The sequence below is a fragment of the Corythoichthys intestinalis genome, chromosome 10 (assembly GCF_030265065.1).
Source record: "Corythoichthys intestinalis isolate RoL2023-P3 chromosome 10, ASM3026506v1, whole genome shotgun sequence".
Taxonomy (NCBI): domain Eukaryota; kingdom Metazoa; phylum Chordata; class Actinopteri; order Syngnathiformes; family Syngnathidae; genus Corythoichthys; species Corythoichthys intestinalis.
Window position 1 is genome coordinate 36,405,851 of NC_080404.1, and position 26,204 is coordinate 36,432,054.

At 40.3% G+C, this 26,204-nt stretch overlaps 1 protein-coding gene across 1 annotated transcript in view; it reads left to right on the forward strand.

Moving 5' to 3' along the window:
• The first annotated feature begins 374 nt into the window (after nt 1-374).
• LOC130923443 (leucine zipper putative tumor suppressor 2 homolog) overlaps nt 375-26,204 on the forward strand; it is an 80,107-nt gene continuing 54,277 nt past the window's right edge. The window contains exon 1 of the mRNA XM_057849162.1: nt 375-635. The gene's annotated coding sequence lies outside the window, so the exon portion shown is untranslated. The remainder of the gene's footprint in view (nt 636-26,204) is intronic.

Consider the following 26,204-nt stretch of genomic DNA (forward strand, 5'->3'; position numbering starts at 1 on the left):
CCCCTTATGAACTGTTAAAAACGCGACATTTTCTAAACAAAAGTTCACTCACAGTGCCTCACTCCAACAGGAAAATTAGCAATGCTACCTGTGTCTTTTCCGAGTTCCTATCAGCTTTCACGGTTAACATGGATAAATGTCATAGTTAGAAACATGACTAGTAAAGCACAGTGGTGCTACTGTTGCGTTTTTGTTGACAATAACGAGTGTGCTAGCTAGTTTCTCCTCCTCTGTGGTTTATTTGGCGATTTTTGAAGCCTTACATAGTTGATGTCATTAAGTGGCATGCCCCCTGGCGGAGCTCCGCGGGATTACAGCCAAGTGAGCTGGAACTGAGTGAACCCCCTCCTCCTCCTCCTCCTCCTCATCCTGTGTGTGTGAGCGGGCTCCCCGGGTGATCACACACCGAGAAGCTGGACCATTTATGGCGGAGCGTTTTCGCCGAGCACCGAGTAGGATATCCCGCAGCGGTGGAGACACTTTAGGGGTGCTACGCGAACCGGGTACAACTCGCTAGAGTGAAAAAGAGGAGCAGAATTTTGAACGCGTGGTTGTCACGAAAGTTCCACTCGGATACAACGACGGCGCTCGCAGTGGAATATTGTTGTCTGCTGCTTCAAGACATCTTGTTTGAGGTGAGCCTGTTATTTGCTAACTCAGTGTTAACTTGTGCTTTATCTCACAGTGGCGTTTGTTTACTTAAAGATTTCCAAAGTGTGGGTTGGGACACAAAATAATTATTTTTGTGACTGATTTTATTGACATTTGCATTTACCTCATTGGCTGCCATTGACGGCTATAGACGTCCAATCGATTGTAACTGGGAGGGTCCAAGGTCAAATGGATTGGCAGTCTACTAGTAAAAAACTCACTTAAATTCTCAGCAGGATGAAAAGAGCCACGTGATTGGACATCTATCGTCGTCCATTTCACTGAGAGAGTGAAGTTGAATTGGTTGGCCGTTTGATATAGTTTGTCTGATTTTTTGATTAACAGGTTTGCAACCTTTGACCCTCTATTATGTACATGTGATATATTTTGTAAATGTCACCATCTCTCACCTGTGCAACTATGTTTGGACAAAAGACATGCAATTGACGGCAATAGACGTCCAATCCATTTGAACTATGAGGGTTGGCATTTGCTGCCACCCTCCCAAATCAAATTGATTTGGCGTTTGGCACTGAAACAAAACACAAGAACCCATTCCTTGCAGTATTTTATTGGAAGGGTGGGGCTATACTCAAATTAGTCAGAGTAGGTTGTCATTAATGTGACTAATGTGTTGTGTTTTTAATTAAGCGCTCAGTGTGTGTAACCAGACACTATTACCCACACTTGCTGTGTGCAGCTGTTGTCATACACACACACATACACACATTGTAACTGTGACTCCTGATCCCTCCAGCTGTTTTCCGTTCTTATGAAAGCCAGGAGCACTAATGAAGAGGTTGAAGGTCACCAAATATGCCGGAAAGCACCGTTTGTTTTTATGATCCTGGCTTACTTTAATATATGGATTACTCCGGAGTTAGGATGCAAGCCTACCAAGGTTTGATTGGATCATAAATAATCCCACTGGGCGCATCTCCGCTCATCTGCATTGAACCCGCCGCGCTCGATGTGATTGGTCAGAAAGTTAACATCAATCCTTCTCGCGGAGAAGACCTGAAATAAATTTTGGGGACGAATGAACTTGCACGGTTTATCTTCGTAAAGAGACATGCACCCAGTGTTGTTAATCTCACTCAAAAAAAGTAATTAATTACAGTTACAAATGACTTCTCCCAAAAAGTAATTGCGTTAGTAACTCAGTTACCTGAACTGGTATTAAAAAGCATTAAACGAGATTTGCTCAGTGGACCCTTGCCTGTTAGCCACAGCAGGTATTTCAAGCAGGGGGTCTGAAGTGACAAAGGTACAGGTACGGAAAAGCTGGGTCGAGGTCCAAGGCGGCTGCATTGTTAAAACACAAACACCACAGTAACAGGCAGAAGTACAGGCTGGGGCAAAATCCACTTGGTCAATCAGAAAGGTGGAAAAACCGCTCATATGTGCTAAAAGGATAACAAACTAGGGGAGAGATGATGTCGCTCAGGTGTGCTGGGCCAGTTGCACTGGAAGGGGAGATCAGAGTGAATGAGGGGAGGGGTAAGACACCTGTGGCCGGAAATAATGCTGGTGAAGTGAACAGATACTAAAAAATAAATAAATTAAAATCCCGGAAATGCCAACAATGAAAAAAAACTGGAAGACATACAAAAATAGACAAAACATGACAGTTATGATCTAGAAACCCTAACACCAAATTCTTTCAGTGCATAGTTTTTGGTTCCAATGCACATGCACAGCTAAAATTTTAAGTGCAGATGAATATAACAATAACCACGTGATTTATATATAAGCCAGTGAGTAGATTCATCCAAGAAATAATCAACTATCGTTTATGGCAGCCCTAATAGTGACATGCAGGATATTGACAAATCCACGGAACAAAATTGCATGAACTTGTTACATCGCCTCTCTGCGGGAATGTATGACCGTCTCACCATCAGGAGACCCTCGATCATCTTTGGCTTGACACCAGAGTGCAGGCTGGGGGGATAGGGGAGATGAAGTTGGTGATAGTGGGACACGAAGGGTACAATAATGAGGAGGGATTTCGTGGGTGCTGCTCAGAGGTGGCAGTTGAGCTCAAGGTCGGCAGCTGATGATGTTTCATTGCCATTGACGGCAATGGATGTCCAATCCATTGAACTGGGAAGGCTGACGGCAAATGATCGCTGGACATGAATTAGTTGACTTCCCAAGGAAATATATAACGTAAGCTTTCTGGAAAACTACACCAATTGTTCCACTCCATTGCAACTGCATTCACTTGATATTTGCAATATTTTGACTGGGCTAGAAGGCCTAAAAATCTGTATTTTTTCTGTACTTACTCTCCCTATTCTTGAAGGATACAATAAGTACAACATATTAGTGATGCACGATAATGCATTTTTCAACCGATACCGATAACCAATAACTTCCTCCACCTTCCAGCCGCTAACCGATAATGTGAAGCCAATAATTTAATCAAAAGATATATATATATTAGGGCTGTCAAACGATTAAAAATTTTAATCGAGTTAATTACAGCTTAAAAATTAATTATAATTAATCGCAATTAATCGCAATTCAAACCATCTCTAAAATATGCCATATTTTTATGTAAATTACTGTTGGAATGGAAAGATAAGACACACAACGGATATATACATACAACATACTGTACATCAGTACTGTATTTGTTTATTGTAACAATAAATCCACAAATGGCATTATTAACATTCTTTCTGTTAAAGTGATCCACGGATAGAAAGACTTGTAGTTCTTAAACGATAAATGTTATAGTTACAAGTTATAGTAATTTTATATTAAAACCCCTCTTCATGTTTTCATTTTAATAAAATTTGTAAAATTTTCAATCAAAAGTAGAGTTAATATAATAAGAAGATTAAAAATAACAATAATAAAAATAGAGTGAAAAGTTTTACGTCTATTTTGCATAGCTAAATTGATATGGAATGCCAGTTTATTTAGCATTGTTGTTTAACTGTGTGTCAGAATAGGGCCTCATTACTATAGACTGAAGTGCTTTTCTTTTTGAGAACATTTTTTTTTTTTTTGAGAGAGATAGGAATATTATTTTTGTTGTGCTTTCACTAAACGATACTTATGTTTGTTGTGAAGGAGAAGCTTATGCCAATAAACGGCGCGCCTGTGTCCACTCGCCTTTACTGTATAACATATACAGTGGGGAGAACAAGTATTTGATACACTGCCAAAACCCATTGGCAGTGTATCAAATACTTGTTCTCCCCACTGTACCTGTACATATCTTACCCAAAATAAAACAAGAGACACATAATTGCCACTAAAAGAAAGAAAACTTACCGAAATATGTGTGGAGCACAAATAGCAATTTGCATTGCATTGTGAATACAGCATAAATGTCTCACAACTACTAATTCTCCCACGTTTAGAAGACATGAGTATGGAACGGCGCTGCCCCCAAGCGGCCGGTGGCATTCTCTTCACTCTTAATGTCAATAAACGGCCTCATTGTAATGTTTGAGGCAATATGCCAGCGGGTGCGTTAATTGCGTCAAATATTTTAACGTGATTAATTTAAAAAATTAATTAACGCCCGTTAACGCGATAATTTTGACAGCCCTAATATATATATATACAATTTTAAATTATACTGTGCAAAAATAAAATTCATTGCTTCTTTTTCCACTTCAAATGTGTACAAATAGTACAGTTCAACATCCAAACAATGTATATTAATTAATATTAATAATACTTACAAAGAAAATGCTTAATTGCACAAAAATGCCTTTAGGAGGGGTTGAGGCGCCGTCGCAGAATTGGACAAAATGCGTCTATTTCGCACATTTTGAGGCTTAATCAAGAATAGAATTATCGGATTGCATTATCGGTTGAATTATTTTTTTTAATCTGGATTATCGGTGTGATGTTATTATTGCCATTATCGGCCGATAATTATCGGTAACCGATATTATATATGCATCTTTACAACATATAAAGAAAACTTAAAGTTTCAAAAAACAAAACATTTCTCTTTCTCTGACTTAATCTGCTCACCTCCCCATATATGTGCTGCCAGCCCACAAAAACTGTACAAAGTAATAACTACACAAAGAAACAAAGGCAAATTCACCGTAATAGAATGATCTATTAAATAACTCTTGTGTTCATGCATGTCTCCTGCTTAACTGCTGTCAGCAATTTACCGATGGAAAGATCATGTTCATGTGCTATGTGGATAGATTAAAAAAAAAAAAAAAAAAACGGCTCCGTTTGGTGTGCACTGTGTATCTCATGGTGGTGGAACAACAAAAATACTCAAATTAATAATAAAAAACTTACAATGAAGAACACTCAAATTAATTTATTAAATCAGTTTATCTCCCAGGCCTGGTTGCTTGATTCTGTCATTGAGTCAATAAAGTCCCACAAGCCACTGTTTGCAGAACTGCTATTTTCATGATGTAATTCAGAACATGAATACCAGGAAACTCCACCTCATACTGGGCTTAATTTGTGCTCTTTGTGCCAAATACCAGGAAAGTTTCATGCAAAATAATGTTTCTGTGTGTGTATGCTGCATGTGATATCACAACGTGGTTCATTGTCTCTGTTCCCCCGCTGTTGTTTTACTCGTTATGTTCATCAGCGAGTGCCAGTTGTGCTTCAAAGTCCCCTCAGCTGTCATGTACGGAACATCATGTCATGGTGGACAGCTGTCAGAACATTTTAGAGAAAGCCTCTCTTGTCGTGCGCGCACACGCAAGCGTGCACATACACTAATACAACAACTGTAAGCTGTCATTTGTAGCCGCCTGCTTTCGGGGTGACCTTTCCTGCTTTTATGGGCTTGTTCTGCTCTCAAAAGTCTAAGCTGTAATTCTCTCCATATGCTGTTCTGATTTACATTGTTGTTTCAGTGTGGCAAATAAGTATTTAGTCAACCACCAATTGTGCAAGTTCTCGTACTTGAAAAGATTAGAGAGGCCTGGGTAAACCTCAACCATGAGAGATAGAATGTGGAAAAAAAAAACAGAAAATCACATTGTTTGATTTTTAAATAATTTATTTCCAAATTAGAGTGAAAAAGAAGTTTTTAGTCACCTACAAACAAGCAAGATTTCTGGCTGTCAAAGAGGTCTAACTTCTTCTAACGAGGTCTAACGAGGCTCCACTCATTACCTGTATTAATGGCACCTGTTTTAACTCATAATCGGTATTAAAGACACCTGTCCACAACTTCAGTCAGTCACACTCCAAACTCCACTATGGCCAAGACGCAAGAGCTGTCGAAGGACACCAGAAACAGAATTGTAGACCTGCACCAGGCTGGGAAGAATCTGCAGTAGGTAAAACGCTTGGTGTAAAGAAATCAACTGTGGGAGCAATTATTAGAAAATGGAGGACATACAAGACCACTGATAATCTCCCTCGATCTGGGGCTCCATGCATGATCTCACCCCGTGGCGTCAAAATTATAACAAGAACGGTGCGCAAAAATCCCAGAACCACACGGGGGGACCTAGTGAATGACCTACAGAGAGTTGGGACCACAGTAACAAAGGCTACTATCAGTAACACAATGCGCCGCCAGGGACTCAAATCCTGCACTGCCAGACGTGTCACCCTGCTGAAGCCAGTACACGTCCAGGCCCATCTGCAGTTCGCTAGAGAGCATTTGGATGATCCAGAAGAGGACTGGGAGAATGTGTTATGGTCAGATGAAACCAAAATAGAACTTTTTGGTAGAAACACAGGTTCTCGTGTTTGGAGGAGAAAGAATACTGAATTGCATCCGAAAAACACCATACCCACTGTGAAGCATGGGGGTGGAAACATCATGCTTTGGGGCTGTTTTTCTGCAAAGGGACAAAGGTCGACTGATCTGTGTAAAAGAAAGAATGAATGGGGCCATGTATGAGAGATTGTGAGTGAAAATCTCCTTCCATCAGCAAGGGCATTGAAGATGACACGTGGTTGGGTCTTTCAGCATGACAATGATCCCAAACACACAGCCAGGGCAACAAAGGAGTGGCTTCGTAAGAAGCATTTCAAGGTCCTGGAGTGGCCTAGCCAGTCTCCAGATCTCAACCCCCTGGAAAATCTTGTGGAGGGAGTTGAAAGTCCATGTTGCCCAATGACAGCCCCAAAACATCACTGCTCTAGATGAGATCTTCATGGAGGAATGGGCCAAAATACCAGCAACAGTGTGTGAAAAGCTTGTGAAGAGTTACAGAAAACGTTTGGCCTCCATTATTGCCTACAAAGGGTACATAACAAATAATTGAGATGAACTTTTGGTATTGACCAAATACTTATTTTCCACCATGATTTGCAAATAAATTCTTTAAAATTCAAACAATGTGATTTTCTGGGGGGGTTTTCCACATTCTGTCTCTCATGGTTGAGGTTTACCCATGTTGACAATTACAGGCCTCTCTAATATTTTCAAGTGGGAGAACTTGCACAATTAGTGGTTGACTAAATATTTATTTTCCCCACTTTAAGGATGTCCTGAACCGATCATGTGATCTGAAATTGGGCCGATTGCGCCATTTTTCACAGGATCGAAATTGGGTGAAAAAGATCGGGTCTTTAATTAAAAAATATATATATTTATGTTTTTCTGCTTCATGATCATGTTCTCTCACTGTCCGTCCTGAGCTTTTCATAGTCAGCAGTGCCCCGGAGTTAGCTATTTAAAGTTAACGATGATTGACCAGGGTGCTGCTTTGATCTTGCAAGATCTTCCTGCGATCTCGCCACTGGGGCTGAAACTTTCTCTCCCTTTTCTTTTCATATTGGATTTCGCTTTCCCTCAACTCCTCCGGTGACATTCTCTTTCTTGGGTGGTCTTTTTTTCCCCCAGTGCTTGGTCAGGTGCTGGAGGTTTGAGAAACATGTCGTCTTGTAGTATAACGTTAAGTGGGAACTGCAATACTGACAATCAATCAGCAGCAGTAATCAGATTTTGCGCGTTAACGCGGGAGCGAGCGAACGAGGTGCGTTCAAGGCCCCACGACGAGCAACGTCTGGCTTTATAGACCGTAAGGTTGTCTTTGATCAGGATACCGTAACGTCATCAAGACACAGAACCACTGGAATTAATATGAAGTATTTTTTTTCGTTTTTCTTTCAATTGCTGCGTCATTTTTACTGGCTCCATGAGGCAAGTGGTTGGAGCATTCTGGTGGACCTGACGGTTTTCAAAGTACGTACAGGCCATTTATATTGTTGACCCCTGATATTCATAGTCCGACTTTTCTTAGCACATAGTTTTTGGTTCTAATATACCTTTTTAGCCAAAATGATAATCCCAGAAAAAAATAATGTGATTCATATATGAGCCCATTAGTCAACTAATTGCAAAAATAATGAGTGATTAATCGACTACCTACCATAATAATGTTGTTTTTTGTGTCATCCCAAGTGGCAGCCAATGAGTTAAACACAGATCGAAATTCATGTGGTGACGCTTTTTTATGAACCGAATTCCATTTTCCAGTCATTTGGCTGACTCAAAAACAGATGGAATTGAACTGAATTTCCAAGGCAATGCAATGTTTATCGTCCCAAATGAAAAACATGGCTGTATCTTCAAGGTGTGGCCCTACAAAACCATCCGTAGTTGACTCCTTTTCATTTCTCACAGAGCAGTTAGGTGGAATTATGTTGTTTGGGTAAACTTTTCCATGTTTATGTATGCAATGTTTTTTTCCCCCTTTTGTTTTCAGTTTCACAGTTAACTTTAAACGCTAGTGAAAATAAACAGCTCGAAATAAGCCAGCTGAGGAGTTTGTTTGGATAATTTTGGATAATTTCCAAACTCTACTAAGCATGTTCAGGGAATATGGTGTAGCGCTCTTTTAATCATTAAAATTATTTCAGATTCCACCAAATTGGCCAACCATCACCATTATCGTGGTATTTTCTCTTTGTTTGGTGTTTATTTGTGGTGTTTTTGCTCTTATTTGGTGTTTTTAGAAGCAATTCCATACAAGTGTGTTAATACCACAATTGTTTTTGAAAATGATGTCATTCAGATTGTTTTTTATGACATGGAATCTCTTGGTGAAGGAGGACAAATTTTATATATGGAACTTATATTTATATATAAGTTCCACTGTGAGACCCCCAATTTGGCCAAATTTCAAAATTTTCCTATATGCATGTGTGATACATCATTAGAAAACTTAAAATCTCAATTTTCCAAGGGAAGAAAAATATTGAACAGTAGGGCTTTTTTTGACACCTGAAAAGTAGGTCAAGTTAAAATTGAGTGAGTTAAAATTAGCTACCGTAAATTCCGGACCATTGAGCGCCCCGGATTACAAGCCTCACCCAGTACATTTTTAAAGGAAAAAGCATTTTGTACATACATAAGCCTCTCCTGCCTATAAGCCGCGTGTGCCCACATATTAAACTGAAATATTTATAAAGAAATACACAGTTTTCCAAGTTTAAATACCATATTTTAACAAATCGGGTTATGATACAGCGCGTGACTTACAGGTAAGGGAGGTGCGGAAGAGCAAGAGACGTGCTGTCGTTGTTGTTGCGGGTGTGTCTGTGTGTGTGCGTCGGCTGCTAGAGGCAGCAGTCGTGTGTTGTTCGACGAGTTTCCAAAATAAAGAATTGCAACCTAACTTAACGGGTTACTATTTGTCATCGTTACAATACCTTAACTTTTCTTTCCAAACAGCGCCAGCAACACAGCACTTAGCTGACTCCTCAAGCTCACTCCTTAGCGTGTCGTCCTCTTCATCACGCAGCAGACCGGCTTTTCGAAACCCGTTGGTGATGGTGGATTTTTTTCACGCTGCTCCAAGCTGTCAGACTTTTGCAAAAGTTGCTCTTCGCATACGACCACTTTTGTAAACGATCTGACACCGCTGGCCATCCAAGCCTTCAATTCAACTCGGCACATCATATCCATTTCTTCTAGCATGATGCGGGTATGCTAATTCTTGCCTGGCACGGCCAGACTGTTCTCCGTGTGTTTTTCAAACACTGAGAGAAGTCTGAGACCCAGCCCATTAACGCCCTCTCGAGCAAGTACAAAATCAATCGATAGATTCGTTTATTTGCGTGACGTGCTCTTAACAAGCGGTGTCACTCTTCCGCGTCAGAAGTCATCTCGTCAACACAGATGGCGAACAGGAGAGCCGAAAATATGTTTCAATCCACGGTAAAATCAGTTTTAAATTACCAAAAACACATCGACACAAGTCAGTGACAACAGTCTGTCTCGCGCTAGCCATGTTGAATAAACTCCGCTCTCCTCGTATGTTTACTTCCGTGCGCAAGTCCCTCGTCCCGCCCGTCGCTGATTGGTCCACTCCGCTGTCTGTTTGCTGTGGCTTGCTCCGCTCTGAAAATTTTATCCGCTTAATGGTGGCCAGACTCAATAGCTGGAACAGCGGTGAGTCTGGAGTACCAGGCTATGCTAATTCTACTAATGCACAAAGATGAGGGTCTGCTACTTTTATTCGTGCACAAAGCACAAACTTAAAATACGGGTAAGAGTGCCAACTAGCGTCTTCCTCGACACACATATTCCACGTGTCTTATGCTTGCATTTTATGCTCGAGCGCTCCTGGCGGTCGTTAGAAAAATTGATAAATTGGCCGCATCATTGCATACGCCGCAGGATTCAAAATGAGGGAAAAAAGTAGCGGCTTGTAATCTGGAATTTACGGTATTTTTGAGACTTAAGTTTCTCATTTTTAAAAAGCTTTTGGACACCCATCCTTTTACATAATAAATAAAAAACACTTAAAGTAACATTTTGTGACAGAAACTTTATTTTATCTATTTCTTAAAGATGATTTCCCCACTCCTTGGCATTTCATAGTCGTTGGGTGAAAGGAGACATGTATAAAAAAAAAAAAAAAGAAAAGAAAAAGAGGTGTAACTGCTACCTCAGGGTCGTGCCATGTTTCTCGGACAGATACTCAACCATATCCTTGTTGTTGCGGATGTTTTTTCCAGTGCACGGCTCTCAGAGGGTCTGGGAGAAGAAGCCAATCTCTCCATCACTCTCCCAATTTGCCGTGCTCAGAGCCATAGAAGCAACATTGAAACGTGTTCGGCTGCATCGTGAAGTACCGTATTGGCCCGAATATAAGACGGTGTTTTTTGCATTGAAATAGTACTGAAAAACAGGGGGTTGTCTTATATTCGCGGTTAGACATTATACCCATTCACAACGCTAGATGGCGCCAGATGTCATTGAAGCGATGTTCTGTCATAACAGATCTCAGCTACTCCCCCGATCACGCCGCTAGATGGCGCCAGATATCATTGAAGCGATGTTCTGTCATGATATATCTCAGCTACTCTCCAGTTTAACTAGTTTGCATTATTTTATTGCAAATTTTTTTCCTTATTCAGATTTGTTTCAAGACTGCAGTTACAGTTAGAATTCACTTTGATGGTTAATGCAGTTATTGCAAATTTGTTGTTTTATCACAATAGATTGGTTTATTTACATTTCAAAAACCAGAGGCCATTCATTTACGAATGTGATTGCACTTTAGTTTACATATTTAAATGTTCAGATATTAAGACTTGAATGAGGCAAAATAACATGCCTTTTCTGTCAAATATATTGTTATAATCATTTGTTTGGGATTTACTGTAATTATTTTCGTTATAAAAATTAATTTGGTGTTTAAAAAGTCTTTTTTCAAACTTGAGTCTTGAAAAAGAGTGGGTCGTCTTATATCTGGGCCAATACGGTAATTAAATTGCATGTTATATTGATTTATTCTGATAAATGGAAGCAATAGAAATGATGGTTAATGACATAAACAAACAAAAGACCCTCCATAACACTTATGAAGTCTGATAAACAAAACCTACCATGTACTGACTCACAGCAGCATCACTCCACGTTGTCAGCCTTTTCACTGTCATTTTGGTGCTCATCCTTGACAGACTTTGTGTTTTAAACTTGTTGACCGCCTTGTGGTCGTGTTTGATGTCATCTTTCATAAAGATGTGGGCCTCCCTGACCACACTGTCCTCCCCACATCTATAATAGCATCCCTCAGCATTCCATATGTATCAAGATCATTCTGTCTCATTTCTCTACTCCACTGTGTAGATCTATGTGGCATGATGACTTCTGAAAAGTAATGCAGGCAATAATGTGAATGTGAATGGAGAAATTCCCAATAATTCCCTATCCATCCATCCATCCATCCATCCATCCATCCATCCATCCATCCATCCATCCATCCATCCATATACAGTATATATTATATTATATTATATTATATTATATTATATTATATTATATTATATTATATTATATTATATTATATTATATTATATTATATTATATTATATTATAAACTATATTTTTCTCCGTACTGATTTTTTCCAATGCATTTTCATTGTCACTTATTTGCGCATTTTCTCTATTCATTTGGGAAAAGCCCAAAAATAACCCAAACAATTTGTGTTTTCATATATTCGTTTCTTATTGAAAATGAAAAGAACAAAATCACAAACTAGTTTATCGTTTGCCTTTCGTAATCTGGAAAAATTGTTGGGAATCCTACCAACATGTCTTGTACAGCAGATAGCAAGACAATTAGAATCTGAGAGCAGCAATCTTGGAAAGCCTCTTCAGTGTCTAAGCAAAGCTGGAATAAATGTTGAGTATATAATGGACACGAGTGTCCGCGGCGCACATCACACAGGAAAGTGACTGAGCTGAAGTCTGCCAACTGCTCCCCAGCATCCATTAACGAGCCAATCAAAGGATATTTTCTCAACACAAGACACCGCCACTTGTCTCCTTTGCTTATACAGCATCTCACCCGTCCTTGGCAATCGTCTTCGCTGTTTTCCTCTTAAGCAGTCTCGCATGTCGCAGAGTGTCAGGACTCAGGATCCTGATGTACGAGGTCCCAAACGACCCGTGCTGAAACAGCAGACCACACACCCAGACACACACATACGCACACACAGTGAAGACAAGCCTGATGAATGAGAGGAATCGGGCCTGGTATGGAGGCCGGACCGGAAGATCCAGATCTTTTGTATTTATTTGAGAGACTCAGATTTACTGGCCAGAATTTTATCCTGCTTCTTTGGCTTGGCAGTTAAGAATATTCAGTCATACCTCCATCTGTTCATTTCAAAGACCGGTATCCTCACAGGTGGTCGGCCGACCGAAAAATATATGAACAGACATAAAGGCAGCTGGCAGTAACCCATTTGTACAATAAAAATGTTCACATTTAATGCTACTGTTGGAGTATTAGGCAGAATCACAAAGTTATAAAAGGTATTTTGCTACATTGAAGACTCCCTTGCAGTTCTGGATTGAGCCTTTTCTAAAATGCGCATCCCGCCGTTGTCTTGCATGGCCAGAATTCCAAAAGCATAAAAGTTTCGTTACAAAAACATTTCTCATAACTTCTCCTCTGGCTTCAGTGGCATAGACTCGTCTTTCCATTAGGGAAAAAAATATTTGATTCAGCAGAATGAGCTTTATCAGGATGTTTCTCCTCCTTCAAAGGTGATGTGATCAAGCATAGACCTGTTGACATTCCTTGTCATTTTTCTAAATCCACTTGGCCAGTTTTTTAGCGCTTTGGAGGATGCATCTGCCAGATGACCCTATGGCAAATTCCACGCAGGATCCTCCCCATCATAGACCCCCTACCCCCTCTTCCTGGTTCAGCTGAGTTATCTGGGTAGACTGCAGCGGACTTGTGTTGTTTTGTTGAATCCAGGCGGCAAGGAAGAAGGGGGGCCCGGGAAGGTTTGTGTTTACATCACGATTTCCTGCACTGACAAAAAAGTTGGGCCAGTTCATCCCTTCTTAATGGCTGACATGTGTTTTCCTGGGAAACTTTTGAGATTATGTCCCAGCTGTGGTATCCGCAACATAACTCCCACTACCCTCTTGAGCAAGAGTCTGACCTCCTCCCCCCTCTGTTCCCATGACATCCCAGCATGCCCTGGATGACGTCCCAGACAATTTGGCTGTTGTCTAAAATAGTTTATGAAGTGATAATCCACATTTTAACTCAGTGAAGTTAGCCATGGTTAGGCCTGTCGTGATAACAAATTTTAGTGTGCGATAATTTATCTCATAAATTATTGCGATATGCGATATTATTGCGCCCCCCCATTTTTTAAACCAATTTACAATAACACAGTGAGAATACAGTACATATTAATAGATCAAGTAAACCCATTTAAACGCGATAAATGTTTACTCTTAAATAGAGCAGGGCGGTAAACCGAAAATTTACCGTTACCGAAATTCTTCACGATGACCGACGTAATTTTGACCATGTCGGTAAATTCGGTAATTTAATAAAAGAAGAAAATATAGTCTTTTCATCCCGCTTTGACTCTGTGTTGTTCGGCTATGTTCATTCCCCTTTAAAAAAGCAGACAGTGTGCTTACGTTTGGAGTCACATGGTTTTCAGGAAGCCAATCAAACAGAAGCCCGGTAGGCTAACGCTAGCAGCTAACGCTAGCGGCTAACGCTACAAGTAAACGGGATGAAGTCGGGCTTAAGTTAGCTTCGCCAAACTTTCACCCGACATTAAGTAAACTCTTGACGGGTTTCAGATAGGGATGGAAAAACCGAGGCTTTCTGAAACAATGAACCACTTTTAAGACAATTGCCCAAAATTGAATCACTGTTTGACACACTGCAAGAGCCCCATCTACTGGATAAACAGTGCACGTTTCTTTTTAAAAGTAAAGTTGACAAATTGCCTCAGCATTACATATCTTCAATAGAATTAAGTGGATGTCGTCTATTTCAACCAGGAGATCGTGTCGTCATTAAGTGTGATTTACACAATTAAAGTTGACCTCTTTAAGCCTGTGTCATTGCTTTTGTCTGTGAAGATGTGTTCAAAGCAGTATTTGTAATACACGACAGTGCTAGTCTTGTAAGTGGCTCGTCCTAGATGACGGGGAATACCTATGTATTGTTTATTTTTTGTAAAAATTACAGTACAGTAAGCACAGGGCTTGGGAACAGGAATATTATTTATTGCATACTGTAAGGATTTCCAAAATCATAAGATGTAAATAATTGAGCCGAATAAAAGAAAGGAAAGGTTTGTGAAACATTTTATTTTTTAATTAAGTATAATTTCCTGGGGGGTGGATGGATGTGTCGTATTTGTATCTATTCTAAATATCTAAACGTATGCCACTATCTAGTGTATAACAATGCGGAATGAATTTAATGAAATTCAAGTGATGATATTTTTCAAGTCATACAAGCCGTTATAAATGTTCACACAAGAATTCTTATTGTTTACAAGATTTTTTTTTTAATACTTAATGTTTAGACTGCATGTGCAATTGTTAAATTGAAAGCTGGTAAATAAATTTAACGAGAAACTGTTAATTTGTATTCCATGCATTGATTCAAATTTTCAAATTATATAACAGTTTGCTTGGGCGAATTTATCGTCATTTATCGTTATCGAGGTAAATCTGCTCAATTTATCGTGATACGTACTTAAGGCCATATCGCCCAGCCCTACTCTTAAATTAAAAAATACTTTTTAAGAAATCACAACTAAAAACAATAGACCATGCCTCTTATGTAAAAGACAACAATATTAATACCGCACAGAAACACAGAAGAAATAAAATGTCTTTTTCAAGGGGAAAAAAAATTGCCCTTAATATCTTAAGCATTTAGGCAAATGAAAACTTTTCCCCTCATAGCTTCTGCTATAGCGTTCCATGTGTAATATTCTGATTGGATGTTTTCCGAGGCACCCTGAACGCGACGGTGATGTTGTTTTGTTCATGTGACGCGGCACAGCATACCGAGAGCCAGAGGTTGAGGAAGTGTTAGCGCCGTGTGTTAAATGATAAAAAACAAAGTTGTCTGCACGTCGTGTGTTTGATTGCCAGAAAAACGCACATAATAGGACACCATACAGCCTCCTTTTTAATGTTGTCCTTATAATGATGATCTGCTGCATCATAAATCACTTTGTGACTTTCCACCTCCATGATGGAGCGTTCTTCGTCCATGTTCGCTGGTTAAACCGTGAATAAGCAACTGGGCTGTTGACTCCAGGCTCGGCTCCGCCTATATTGACGGATGCGTCTCCGGCAAAAATAAGAAATAGCCTAAACCATCCGGCGGGCTCCGGCACGCCGGAGATGGTCCGCAGTCAATCCGGAGCACTGACGCGGCAGGTATACGTTGAACAATAGGATATAATGGGAACGGATTGGCTCTTTTGCCAGACCCGGAACGAAGATGCATTTTACGTAGTTGGTAACAAGGAAGCCGAACTTTTAATAGCATGTCTGCCGCACGCGCGCACACAGGTGCACGCGACACGATAAATCGCAGCGGAAAACTTACCGCCTTCATTTTCATTTACCGTGCGATAAATGGAATTATTGCATATTGCGACAGGTTTAGCCATGGTATGGTTAAGTAAGGACTCTGGCTTTCCATCACTGGATTTGTTGGAATTTACTTTAATAGCAACTATGACTAAACCAGCAACAAATGGGTGTGTGATTTTCAAATCCCAGATGGGGTCCTTGAAGATTGGGATCTTCATGGCTGTAAACTGTGCCCAGATAAAGAGTGTGAAAGATTGGAGACTGGGTGAGTAGCCAGGTCATATAATTCTCAGTGATCTATAGATAACAAAGAAATTAACATTAATTATCAGAGAAGCAAAACAACAAACAATTACAGTGTGTTAAGGCAGAACATGTGATCTGGGGTCAGAAGAGTTAGGAGATTGCCAAGAAAACTACAAAGCCGCAGGGTAAGGGGAAGACGGCGTTAGCAACTCAAGACCAATCCTTGGAAATGTTATATAGCATCTTGCAACAGCTACTATCAATCAGTCATTGAATCGGACAACAACACAGGCTTAAACAGGTGGGCGTGGCTGACAAGAGGTGGTGGGACTGATGGAGTTTTAAAAACATTTTACCAATATCACACTTATTAAAACACCATTTTGAATGTATTTTTAGTACCAGTTTTCATTTGCTGGTTTACAAGAAATGGGAGACCAAAACTTGACTTTGAGTTAGGTGGGTGTGTGCTGCGTAATCTGACAAAACCATGCCAAACAGTGTGACCATACAGATCAGTTATTTTGGCACACCTTATATATTTTGGTAGATTCATTTTCTGTTTTTTTAGATTACCTCGCAGAGAATTGGTTCTGAAGGATTGTATCTCTCAGCTGAGTGGAATTTCTTGGAAACAAGAGGAGCAGCACGGATGAAAAAAAAATGAAGGAGGATGGGGGGGTTTGTTTTGTGTGTGATCAGCAGAAAAGTGAAATCAAGTCCGCAGCAGGAGATGCGCTGAGTGTGTGTGTTTGTTGGCTGGATTTTCAATGAACTGTACCAAACAATGTGATTCTCATGCTTGAGTCCTCAAGCTTCCCTCTGCCATTCGTCATTGAAAAAATGCATTGTCCTCATAGACCTTTGATATTCATATCAAATCAGGCAGGGATAGAGGGACCTTCGTTGTGTTTGGGGGTTTTGTCATACCCCACTCACCCGTTGTCCAACAGACAGAACTGGGTCAAAGTTTACTGGAGCGTCCTGTCTGAGTTGGGGGATTGGTTAGTTTGCAGGGGCTTAAGGGGCGTCCTTGGTTCTAGGGACCACCCTCTTTTTGTGGGGACTTTATTATCTTGTATTAAAATACTTTGTACTTAAAGGTTCTTGTCATGTCATTTGTTTAGCCTTTATCACAAAAGTCTTAAAGGCCTTCAAAGGATCGGTGACATGCCCTGATTTAAGCCTCCAACAGGGCAAGGAAAAACTCACAACTCTGTTTGGTGGGCCAACAAGCAACTATGATAAGGCATCATTGATAGAGGGTTGCCAGGGTCGGTATCATATCCACCACGATAAACCGGTGTTTCAATGTAATCACATTAAGAAAATTACCCAACCTTGAAAATGACCTTCAGCATCCTTTGAAGGATATTACCCAAGGTCGTTTTAACACTGCAGACTACATCTGCTGACACCTTTGAGCCAAGCATACCTACGCAGATTACCACCGGGTTGTGTCTTGTGATGCATAGGGAGTTCAGACTGTGTGGGCTTTAGGTCAAAACAGCGACAGTAGTCATTGTTTTGACTTAGCCATTTTAAATTTATTGCATAAGAGAGTTCAGATATTATTGTACTATATGGAAGTGATGCCTCATATACACACATCTTCATTGTGAAACTGCATGTTATACAAGAGCATGAATGCTTTATTCATAAGGTTTTGCTTAGATGAGAGTCGTCTGTGAGAAGCAGTCATAGATCAACCTGATGAAGGTGAAGAAGAACGAGAGGAAGAGGGCAGTGCATGAAATGAGGGCAGTGCCGTGCTGTCTCATTTTCTGCACGAGGTTGGGAAGGGATTAGCATCACTTACATAACACTCACCCCATCCAATCTCCCCTCTTTAACTAGCCCACCTCTCCCCCTCCTCGCAAGACCAGAAGGTTGCTTTTGGCCTGATTGTTAGTCGACTGCAGTCTTATCCAACCTTTATTGAGTCTAAGCACATATTTTTTATTGTTTGAAAAAATATCACAGTACACCACGATTATAAAATGTCTCAAAATGGATACTCAAGTTTATTATGCACATTCTGCCATATAGTGGAAAAGCATGTACTGTAATTGTTCTGTCACTATACATAACTGGCATAGATATGGGAACAGTGGTGCCCCGACATACGAATTTAATTAGACCAGGACCTAGTTTGTAAGTCGAAATGGTCGCATAACGAGAGGGATTTTCCCACAAAAATACATTATAATTCGATTATTGCATTTCACAGCCCAAACATCTACGCCATATCCTTAGCCCTTTAACACCTAAGCCTATTTTGGCCGAATTTGCATGCCTTTGATGTTGCCTTTATATTTCAAAGAAAAAATTGTTCACAATGGCCAAGGTGGGTCCCTTTTTTCAGGACACCTTGAACTTCATATCCAAACTGTTGTTTTCTTCACTGACCAATTATAATCCACATTTAGGACACAAAAAGACAAATAAAATCCCCAATTCTTTTTTCAAAATTTGTAATGTTGATGTCCCACTGACAACCAAACATGCTCGACCAACCGTTTCGAAGCTTGATAATATTTATTCAACTTGTTAGGATAAACATTCAGTAGAAATAAATAAGATTGAATAGTTTTATGTTTGACAATTCAACACAAACAGCAGGTATGGTCATAGGCGTTTTTGGCCTTTACACATACTATGGTCAAAACAGGTTATATACAGTGCAAAATAGTGAGGAGAAAAAAATATATATATATCTATATATATATATATATATATATATATATATATATATATATATATATATATACAGTAAATACATATATCTAACACATCATCTAACACAAAAAGGGTTTGGAGGATATCTCTGAATTTAGGTATTGTATCCATCAGCTCATCAAAGGTATATATGTACATGAAATCAAGCTTCTCGAACACACATCTATATAAAATTGAAAAGATTCATAGTAAAGAAAAAAAAATAACATTGAAAAAAAGTATTTTCAAAAATATTGACAAGTAGTTCAGTTCAATTAAATTTTTTCAGGCATGCGACTCAATAAAGTTTGTTCTTGAACAGGTCACTGAGCTGCGTCACATACGTCACACAGCCTACTCAGAGCCTACTCTTCCGCCGTTTGCGCGCTGCTGTCACTTCTACCCGCGGAGACGCCGACTCATCCGAGGAAAACAAAGACAAATACAGCTCATCCTCTTCCTTGAGTTAGTAAAATAATGCATTAGCTTGCGCTAAATTTAGTTTTTGATTCATTCTGCACGTTTCAAAGTCGCTCGCTCCGGCAACCGGCCGTTGCTTGCTTCGCATGTCTCCCTTTCCTTACTTGGCACCTCGCGCGGCAATTTATTAAAAAAGTACACATTAGGTTCGTCCGTCTTGACATCACAACGGCTCTTTGGATATTTAGTCTTTTGTGCTGCTTTCGGTTTTGAAAAAGGTCAAGAAATGATGGAAATTTGGAGATAGACACATGGTCCATGCAGTGTTTTAATGCATATTTATGAGTTCAATAAAACTATAAAACTCAAATGACATCTCCAGTTTTACTTGGTCGATTGACTTCAAATAAAAACTGGTGTCGACATCAACTTCCGTACTTTCAAATGAGAGCAACGTGGGCGGCACGTGGGCGACGTAATTACAGCGTGACAAGGCTTCAAAAATGATATGAGTAAACGTGTCACATCCGACACGTTCGGTGTTAAAGGGTTAATAAATACTTCTGGTACAATTACAAATAGCAGTTACACATAGCAAAAAAAAAATTATAAATGCAAATTGGAATAATAGTCATAATATAATAATAATAATGTAATGAATCGGGTTCTAATGTGGCTGTTGTGTTTTGCATGCTGTTCCTGAATGCATCGTGTGACTGATGATAGAGAGTGGGAGAGGTGCAGTAGAGTGGGAAGTTTTTAGTTTTTTTCGTGTTGTTGTTGGCGACGGCTACGGTAGACAGTAGCCGTGTTGTGCTGCACAAGTTCTGAAATAAATGATTAAAAACCTGACGAAGCTGGCGACTTCCTTGCCGATATTACAATAATAATAATTAGGGATGTCCCGATCCAATCTGAGGGAAATCAGTGGACGATCGCGCCATTTTTCAGAGGAACTGAATCGGGTGACAAAAATCGGGTTTTTAAATGTATTTAATGTTATTAAAGAAAGATATTTACAGTATGTTTTTCTGCTTCACCCTCGTGCAGCCTCCCACTCTCTCCCCTGCTGCTTTTCTTGGTCAGCAGTGCACTGGAGTTTGCTAGTTAAAGTTAATGATGATTGACAGGTTTGTAGCGCTGATCTTGCCAGAGAAGCTTGGCAGCTCTAAGATCAAAGGCGCAGATGTGTCAATCATCTTTTGTCTTAGCCACACTAAGCCACACGGTTGCTGTCTTATGCTATTGTTTAGCCACAACTGGATTCATTACCTTATTACTATTCGTCCTTCACACAGCTGCTGGAAACAGAAATGTTGTTTAATACATCTGCCTATAGGCCGTTAAAGAATAAAATCTGCAAGACGTTTGCATATAAAGCATGAGGCAAAAGAGACAGAGGTGTTTCGGGCATGTCCCACCAGCGGGAGGCCCCGGGGACATCCCAGGACACACCTTGGGAACCCGCTGGTGAAGTTGGTTGAAGTGGTTGTGGAGCGGGAGGTCTGGGCTTCCCTGCTAAAGCTGCTGCCCCAGCGACCTGACCCTAGATCAGTGCTTCTCAATTATTTTCTGTTACGCCCCCCCCAAGGAAGACGTAAATGTTTCGCGCCCCCTCAACTCTTTGCCGCCCCTGTAAGTAGTATCATTTGTCTATAATATTACTATTATAAGTACGCCACAGCCTAACACTGTGTCCTTTTTTCTATTAAAGAAAAAAAGTAACATAGATCAACTTATAATAAAGTATAACTTTATTAACATTGTTTTGCTTGTAACAGAAAAGACTTCACGCGCATCAATTTGCCTGAAGTAAAAAAAAAAAAAAAAAAGTCACATCCAAACTAAAAATACTCAAGGTACATTTTTGACCATTTGATACTGAAACATAAAATGTAATAAAATCAGTAAATAATAACAAATTCAAATTGATTAGAAACATTTACTCTTCAGGACAACATGCCAAAAAATTTGACCGAAAAAACAAAACTGAATAGAAGGGGGGGAAAAAGTGTCTTTGGACAGAAGGAAAGTTTTTATTTTCGCTGATTCACCACAGTGCTCACTGCTTTACTGATATAACACTGACAAAGCGGGACGATTGTTAGCAATATTCGGCACGTTTTCGCTGAAAAACAATCAAGCGGCTTATCAATGAGATTGAGGTCTAATGTTTTTAAGTGGCGTCTTAACTGATTTGGCTTCAGACTCTCCGCTATAATCATTTTTAGACTCAGTAAACAGTGGTCTTTCCTCATTTCCCACTATATTAAAAGTCAAAGCCAAAAGGCAAACGGCCCGAAAAAAGCGCATTCTCGGCAGCCGAGGGAGAACCGCAGGTGAAGGCGGTGGTCGTGACGATCCCAAGCCGAAAACGGCACTTCTCGGCCGGACACGTGAGAACCGGAGAAGACTGTGGGTCACTGCGTGAGTCCAGCTCTACACGAAGTCTCTTCCGTGTGCTCTTGCTTACTTCAAAAATACTGCACGCACTTTGAAAATGAGAGCGCCACTGCCACCCACGGAGTGGATGTGCAAGTACTCTTTATTCTAGTACGGCAAAAAAAAAAAAAAAAGCATGTTCCCCGAGGTCACTCGCGCCACCCTTGGCATCGCTCTGCGCCCCCCCTGGGGGGGCGCGCCCCACCATTTGAGAAGTACTGCCCTAGATTAAGTGGTAGATAATGAATTGATGGATGGATGGCTGGATGGACGGACGGACGGACGGACGGACGGATGGAAAAGAGGCAATAAGGAAGAAAAAGTGGGGATGGGGGGAGTGTTGGACTGGATGGGATAGGTTATTTATAGTTTATCCCCGCTGCTGGGCTAGACCGCCTGGCCTAGCGCAGCACCGCCCAGCATCCATGACAGTCGTTGTGTCAGTCTCCATTGGCTTTGCACGCGCACACGCGTGCACACAACATGGTCCGAGGGCGAAAAAACGCCTGTCATGCAAATGTGGAAGATTGACCTTTGCCCCTCAGCTGTGAGTTAAAAGAACCCACACATTCTTTGTGTGCGTTACGCGCAATGAAAATCAGTAGGAAAAGTCACACTGCTCATCTTCACCGACGAACACATTTGTTCTGTACATTTTTCAATGAGTAGGTGTGGAACAAGGCCATGTCCATCTTGACTGTGAAATTCCGGTTTTTAAACCACTGTAATGACGAACAGTGCCCTGTAGATGGCGGCATTATATCACTTTGGATTTAATCTTTTGAGTAGAAGATAAGCCAGTGAATCTTCGTTTTCAACTCAAGCCATGCAAATTAGTAAGCGTAGCCCACACGGCGTTTGATGATTGCATATCTGTAATTTGTTTTGTTGTTTTTAAGTTTGAGCCGGTGTCACAAAAGCAAAATACAGTACATTGGTATCTCTAATTACCCTGATTATAACATTTTATGTGGCGTTTCAGTAGTGCTTGGAATGGATTAGGGAAATCACATGGAAAGTGCGTGTCTACTAACGGAATTTTCAGGTTACGAGACTACTTCCAGAAACAATCAATTTCGTAAGTAGAGGTACAACTGTGCAGTATATGATCAACAGTCGCTCTTCTGCTCAACATTTTCTAGTCAGCAACCAGCATGAACCAGTGTTGAAAATGTTAATAGTTTACATTTAAACTAACTGTTGTGACTCTTTGCATAAACAGTGGTATGAAAAAGTATCTGAACCTTTTGGAATTTCTCACATTTCTGCATAAAATCACCATCAAATGTGATCTGATCTTTGTGAAAACCACACAGATGAAAAAACAGGTGTCTGCTTTAACTAAAACCACCCAAACATTTATAGGTTTTCATATTTTAATGAGGATAGTATGCAAACAATGACAGAAGGGGGAAAATAAGTAAGTGATCCATCACATTTAATATTTTGTGGCCCTCCCTTTGGCAGCAATAACTTCAACCAGACGCTTCCAGTAACTGCATATCAGTCTGGCACATCGATCAGGATTGGCCCATTCTTCTCTACAAAGCTGTTGTAATTCAGTCAGATTCCTGGGATGTCTGGCGTGAATCGCTGTCTTTAGGTCATGCCACAGCATTTAATGGGGTTCAAGTCTGGACTTTGACTGGCCACTCCAGAACGTGTATTTTGTTCTTCTGAAACCATTCTGAAGTTGATTTACTTCTGTGTTTTGGATCATTGTCTTGTTGCAGCATCCATCCTCTTCTTGGCTTCAACTGTCTGACAGACGGTCTCAGGTTTTCCTGCAAAACATCCTGTTAAACTTTTGAATTCATTCTTCCATTTATGATTCCAAGTTGTTCAGGCCCTGAGGCAGCAAAACAGTCCCAAATCATGATGCTCCCTCCACCATGCTTCACGGTGCGGATGAGGTGTTGATGTTGGTGAGCAGTTCAGTTTTTCCTCCAAACATGACGTTGTGTGTTACTCCCAAACTTTAACTTTGGTTTTATCAGTCCACAAAATATTTTGCAAAACTTCTGTGGAGAGTCACAGTGCCTTTTTACAAACATTAAACGAGCAAGAATGATTTTTTTTTTTTTGGACAGCATTGGCTTCCTGCGTGGAGTCCTCCCATGAAGACCATTCTTGGCCATAGTTTTAAATATAGTTAATGTATGCACAAAGATATTGGACTGTGCCAGTGATTTCTGTAAGTCTTTAGCAGAAACTCTAAGGTTCTTTTTTATCTTTCTGAGTATTCTGCGCTGAACTCTCGGCATCATCTTTGGTGGACGGCCACTCCTTGGGAGAGAAGCAACTGTGCCAAACTCTCTCCATTTGAAGACAACTTCTCTGACCAACGATTGATGAACATCCAGACTTTTAGAGATGGTTTTGTATCATTTCCCAGCTTTATACAAATCAACAATCCTTGATCGCTGTTCTTCAGACAGCTCTTTTGACCGAGCCATGATGCACATCAGACAATGCTTCTCATCAATACATTTCTTTCCAGGCGTGTTTTATAGTGGGCAGAGCAGCTTTAAACCAGTCATCAGTGATTGGGCACACACCTGACTTAAAATGTTTGGTAAAAATTGGTTTCAGTTGCTCTTTAGGTCTCCTTAGGCAGAGGGTTCACTTACTTATTTTTTTCCCCCCTCTGTCATTGTCTGCATTCTACCCTCATTAAAATATGAAAATCCTTTTGGGTGGTTTTTGTTAAAGTAGACACTGTGTATTTATCGGATTGATTTTTACAAAGATCAGATCACATTTGATGGTGATTCTATGCAGAAATGTGAGAAATTCCAAAAGGTTCAGATACTTTTTCATACCACTGTATTTCTTAAAGTCATCCTCTAACTTAAATACATGTAGGCTCTAATAAACCACAACTGTTCTCTTGTACTAAAATATGTTGTTAGAAACACATAAAATGTTAAATCAATGGCAATATTTTATAATATTTAGTCCATATTTTGACCGTTAGTTGGCGCCATGGTTTGCGGGCTCGCAGTGATGACGTCATTGGGATCTTTCCAAATGTGTAGCGTGTCCAACAATTGCTTATTGCTCCCTAAACTCGCGAAGTAAAATGCCACGATGTGCTGCTTTTGGATGCAATTTCCAGTCAAATGGAAACAAGGGGAGTGAAGTGAGTGGTCAAGGTGGAATTATTATTTTTAGTGAATAAATGTGCATAAGTGGAAGCTTCTCCCCCTTTTTTGTCCCTGTATGCATGTATCGTAGCCACCACGCGTTACAACTGGCGCCCGAACACTTTTCCTGGATCTTCAGTCAAGTAAGGGATCCATCTATTTTCTGGATCCGATGGTCCCACCGCGTCTGCAATATTGGTTTCAATTTCAATTTCGGATCTGTCCATTTTTTTGATTCGTTGGTCCCACAGCGGCTTTTCGGATCAGTCTATTTTGTGGAATCGACGGCCTGATCGCGGCTGCAACATTGGCATGGGATCGGCCTAATTCCTGGATCTTCGAGTGAGTAAAAAACACAGATTTGGATTACTATTGCTATCTTTTTTGTTGACTATTCTTCGTGGGAGTTTTCACCAAATCATACTAAATAATTAAGGCACTATGGCACGCTACAGTGACGACAGTGACTCTGACGTGAACCTTACAACAATGTTGGAGTTCGTCAGGGAACGCGTGTTTGCGTACTGCTGAGCTCCCGAGTGAAGAGTGGTCAAGGTGGAAATATTTTTTGTAAATAAATGTGCATAAGTGGAACCTTCTCCCCTTTTTGGTATTTCTATACACGTATCCTAGCTACCACGCGTTACAATGTACAAGACATGGATTACACAAGGTGTGCTCTTTGGCCTGTACTGTATGTAAAGCACACGACAGCTCTGGATGCTAACAATCTACATAATTATATTGGGATAAGTTTGAAAACGCACTATGCTTACCTTGAATATCTGCTAATAAAACCGGACAGCATACACTCTCACTCCCAACCGGAGTTCCCAACAGGACTCTCTCGCATCACCAATTTTGCCCAACTTTCGTCTTATCAGGTATTTGCTGCACGCATTTTTCCCTGAAGCACGTCTTGTGAAAGACCGACAGTGCTGTCCTGCTCTTCACTTTTCAGATCTAGTTCAAACAGGAAGGGTAGAACTGACAACATGTTGGGAAAGCTAACGAGTGACACGCTGGAATTTCCGCAACGGGACCGGAGACGTCACGCACTGCGACGTAACAACAATGGCGACCTATCACTTAAAATAATTTTACAAACTTTATTAAAACAAAAACATTAAGAGGGGTTTTAATATCAAATTATTTTAACTCATACTAACATTTATCTTTTAAGAATTACTTGTCTTAAAAATAGAGGATCCCTTTAACACAAAGCTGGTGTGACGAACTTTTTTGCTATGCCGGAATGAAGTGTGCGTGTG